A 5,540-nucleotide genomic window follows, 5' to 3' on the forward strand; every position below is an offset into this window, starting at 1 on the left:
ATTAAGGGATCTGGAATGAGCGTTTTAAGCGTTTCGACAGTATTTTTTGTGGGACATGAGAGCACATTCAGACATATCGAATCAAATAATTTTCATTTTTTGAAATTCACGATATAATACAAATTTTATGACAAATTATTAAAATTTGATATTTTTCACATTTTGATATAATAACAGTCCTCAAAGTCAATTTTATAAATCTAATGATATATTCTTAAAGTGTATGTAGCTGGGAGGAAAAGCCGACGATCAATTGAAAATTTTGACCTTTCATATTGAAGATATGGATTTTTTTTCCCAAAAGACCTAATTTTTTTTGGTCTTTTTGGAAAAAAATCCATATCTTCAATACGAAAGGTTAAAATTTTCAATTGATCGTCAGCTTTTCATCCCACCTACATACACTTCAAGTATAAATCATCAGATTTATAAAGTTTACTTCGAGTACTGTCAAATATCAAAAATATCAATTTTAATGATTTGCCATAAAATGTGTATTACATTATAATTTCAAAAATAAAATTATTTGATATCAGAATGACATTCTTCAGTATTCAGAATGCAATTCGATATGTCTGATGTGCTCTAATGTCCCACAATAAATACTGCCCAAACATTCATACCCCAGCCCTTAAGTCTTCAGCATGTCCAGCAAAATGTGTTTTAATGGAAAGATTGCGACTTATAATGAGGGGAGGAAGATGACATGGCAGCATTATTTAATCATGAATTTGCTGACTTATATTGAAATGGAAAATAATGAACTTCAAGAGGAAATCTAAGGCAGAAAGTGTGTTTTAATCATTTTTTTAAATATATTTTTCATATAAATGTGTTTTTTTAGACTTACGAGCAACATAAACATGTTCCTCAGCTTTACTATGTGACTTGTAAAAGTTTTAGAATGCACTTGATGTAGTTGTTCTAAAAGCAACACATTTTGATGTATAGTACAATTTATTCCACAATTTTTATACTTTTCAAATTTTTTCCACCCATTTTTCTTTACTAATTCTTTTTGCCGCCTTCTTCTTCCGCCTCCCCTTCGCTTTCGCCCCTTCGCTTTTGGCCCCTGCCTTTCCCCGGCCAGGGCTGGCGCCCAAAGCCCCCACCAATATATGTGCATGCTATTTGCTTTCGTAGTGACATAATAATCGGACTATCTACCATAGCAATAGATGAGTACAATTTTTGAATAGATCGCCCTGCACTACAACATTCACGCATAACCTATGCATTGAACCATAGTTGTCTAAGAAATGCTGATCACTCGCATCTGTAAGATTAGTATCTTTGTAAAGAGCGGTACTGTATTCAATCTATGATTGCAGACATACACAGGTGATGAGTGCAACCTGCTTGTAGTGCAGGGCGATCCATTGTAGTTAATCCGATTATTACGTCACTTACAACATTTACAACTTTATATAAGTATGTACCTAGAGTTAAATAAGTAACACAGACTACTACAGACTAACCACAAACAGTCAAAGTCACAGCATCACCTGATAACGAGGGCCGATCGTTCCATGAGGTGCGACAGACAATACTGCTATGCTTGTATTTTTACAGTCTTTTGCATTAACACGAAGACACGTAACGCTCTATTGCGTATACGCGAAGGCACGCAACATTGGTGTGATTGTTATACACGCATGTTCGAACGATCGGCCCACATGAATATGCGAAAATTCACAGCATACAAGACCAGGGACTTGTCTATTGATGTATACTCTGTAGTAGTCTGTTTTAAAGAGGTGTGGTCCTATTTTTTGTGCTCTGTTTTATATCTTAAATTGAGTCCTACCATTAAAACAATATATTTCCAAATTTTTTGAGGTGTATTGCTCCAGCAGATTTGATATGAGAAGCAAAAACGTGTATAACAATGCCCCATATAGGATAACCACAAATCACAACGTTTTTGTTCACACCATTTAAACGAAAAATATCTAGGGCGTTAAATTTCACTCGAGTATTGAGAAAAATATGAGCCTGTGGATCGGGTCAGGGACCTTTAAGCACACACTTATGTTAATTTATCTGGAGGTACACTAATTTTCTTTAAGAGAATCTAATCTTGTGGTGATATTGTCACAAGGGTTTGTTCCAAACCGTGCAGATTTGGGGGTTAATTTTTTTTGTCTAAAAGGTCTTCACTATGGTCTGTAGTTGGAATTGACCTTGTGAAATAGAGACCTTTAGGGAAACAACTCTTTGGAACAATTGGTTTTCCAAATTATAATCTGTTATGAGTGAGTAAATTTAGTTAAACTTGGATGAGTTTACCCTTAACCTTGAGTCTAGTACTATTATAGTAATCAGGGTTCGAATTTGGCTGTATCGCTTAGCAGTTTGCTCCACATTTTGAAGTAACTGCTACCCAATTTTGCATTTGTATAGCACTTTTTTTTTTTTTATAGTGCTTTAGTATATGGAAGTATCCTGATTATGATGAATTAGCCAAAAACTGCTACGCAAAATTTGTAAATGAATTCGAACCCTGATAGCAATACATTTGTATGCCAATATTAGTTCATTATGATGCATGCACAGACTAGAAAATATACAGACTACTCACCAATATTCACAAAAAGTCGCCATGCTTTGTATGCTGTGAATTCTCGCATATTCATGAGGGCTGATCATTGCGTGTCTAACAAATCACATCAGCTTTGAACGCATCACATTATAGAGCATTGTGGATGTGTGCCTTTGCGTTTATGTGAAAAACTGTAAAAGTATGCGGTATGTGCATAGCAGTTTTGTCTCTCGCACTACATGGAATGATTGCCCCTCATTTACGGGTGATGATGGGACTTGACCTGTTGGTGATTAGCTTGTATTAGTCTATGGATGCATGAAAAATCAGTGATTACTTTCAGGTTGCAAGAGAAAACATGTAAGGTTGTAGCATGAACAAGACAGATTGTGCAACTTGTATTAAATGGTACCAATCTGTTTGTAATATTTATTAAATGTGACATGATCAAGGGGAATGAGTCGCATGTCGACCCTGGTCGAAAATGAGGTTTACATATATTGCTAAAGAAGACAATTAGAGCTTTCAGGAACTGAAAACCTCATGTTGATACGTCTTTTCTTTGCAAAGTTACATCAATTTATCAATCACTGAAAACAATATAAAATAAAATAATTTTAACACTATCTTTGCCAATATCTCAAAATCAATATTAGCGACATCCGACTCATTTCCCTTGATGGTGTCACATATAGGCTGCTTCTTCCAAATGCAACATTGTTGGATCCACATGAAATGACCAAGGTTTAAGTTGCCATGGTGATCATAAGGTGAAGTGACCAACTTGGTGCATTAGGATGTTGCAGTCTTGTATTCTATACCTCATGAATTGTAAAGTTAGGAGGAAAAGTAGATTTCAAAAAGTAGCAATTTATCGTCGTCGTCGTCGATCTACTCATATCTGAGTATTCGTGACCTTTCTGATGAAGTTTCTCCACTCATGTCGATCTTGTGCTTTGGTGTAACAGCTGTAAATTGACATTTTGGTTAACGAAACAATTCCATCTGTCCACCTGAGTCTCTGTCTTCCTCTGCTTCTCTTCCCCTCAACTTTTCCGAACATTATCACTTTCTCTAGATTGACTCCTTCTCGCCTGGCAACATGTCCAAAATACTGTAGCTTCTGTTTCCTCACTGAGTTGATGAGTGAGACTTTCTCTCCTATTTCATGCCGAACACTCTCATTTGTCCTTTTGGCGGTCCATGGGATGCATAGAAGTTTTCTCCAGCACCACATCTCAAACGCTTCAATCCTTCTTTGATCTGCCGCATTGATCACCCACGTTTCACACGCATATGTTGCGATCGGGAAAATCAAAGAGGAGACAAGTCTAATCTTTGTTGACTTGCTGACACAATTTATAATGTGTGTATATAGCCAACACAGTTAAACACCTTGACATTATGTATGTAGGAAACCTTTTACATGTGTCTAACACAACTCTATAGTCTGTATACCTTCCTCGAGTTAGTAAATTAGGTATTGTCTGTTAACGTTTTTCTAAATGTAATGATGAGAAGTATATACATAGTAAAGGTATACATTTTCAGAAAGGAAATGATGCTAGGAATCCAACTAGCATAACAGATTCCTGCAAAAATTAACAGTTTTTGAGAAAATCTGAAAATTTGATTTTACTTTACTGACTTGAGGAAGGTATACAGGATATAGGGGTGGATTTCATGAAGAGTTATGATATATTGGAAGGTATGATGCATTGTAAGTGATTGGAGGTTCATTTCACAAATGGTTTGATATCAGGGGCGTATATATCAGGTCACTGAGCCAAGGGGGCAAAATTTCCAAACCATGCCACTGACCTGCAAGGGTGAAAATAAGAAATGATGAACCAGGGGCTCCTTTTTACACAAAATGGCCCCTGGTTCACTTCATTCAACATGGAACCAGGGGCCACTTCTAATCAACAAGGGGCCAATATTTGTTCTTTGTCATCATGCATTAATGGCTATGGAATTGAATTTTTGGGTGTAGTGACCAGGGGCCAGTTTCTGAAGAAAAGTGTTCCCTGGTCAGCTTAAATTTAGATGGGACCAGGGGCCATTTCAGGGTTTCTGGGGGCTAAACGGCTCCTGTCTCCTACTTATTTTCACCATTGCTGACCTGCTACTAAAATTGCATCACCAGGACAAAATCCATGTAAAAAAATTGTAATTTAAATGCTAAAATGGGTCAAAATTAGGACAAATGTGGCTTAAAACCAGGCCAAAAGAAGGTGCACATATTTACAACTTTTGTTTAGGTATTTTGAGCCGCCCGGTCAGTTCACCTCTCTTTGATATAGGCCTACAGTAATTGTGTATTGACATGCAAATTGAACTCATCTTACAGAGTGTTTCTATTGAGTAGACGGTTGCAAGTGAATTCAAGGTGATGCGAGGGATATGTGGTAATGGCCCCAGCAGAAACAGATCGGGTGAAGGTGAATATGCAGTAATGCGAGTGAATCCGTCAACCATCTATTAAGGTGGTTAATAATAATAGTGGTGAATATGCGGTAACGTTCGCAATAGAAACAGGGTTTTTTGACGATTTGCGGGTGACACCGGAAGTTAACCTACTACAATACAGTGTGAGCATTCAAAATCTGACCTTGAAGGTCACAAAAACTATTTTCTGGACTTCTGCCCTCTCCACTGCATATGTGGGTAATAAATTGTTACCTTGCATTTACAGCGCAGTCTAAACGACCCAATGAAGGCGAGGGTGAAGGTGATGCGAAGTGCTCGGTATAAACACGCTATTAAAGGTATGACAGGGGAAGTGCACTTTATTTTGGGTCACATATGATACAGTGGGTTAAAAGCATGGTCAAATTGGGCTATTTTAGTCAAAATCCATCATGACCTTTCATAATATTCCACACGGAGGGGAGTGTCAATTTCAGATGCGGATACCTGAATGGGTGACTCCATTTGAAATCTACACTCCCTGTGTGGGAGATTCATGGCATGTCTTCCATGGGGTGTGTATGGATTT

This window comes from Amphiura filiformis, chromosome 5, assembly GCF_039555335.1.
Source record: "Amphiura filiformis chromosome 5, Afil_fr2py, whole genome shotgun sequence".
NCBI classification, from domain to species: Eukaryota; Metazoa; Echinodermata; class Ophiuroidea; order Amphilepidida; family Amphiuridae; genus Amphiura; species Amphiura filiformis.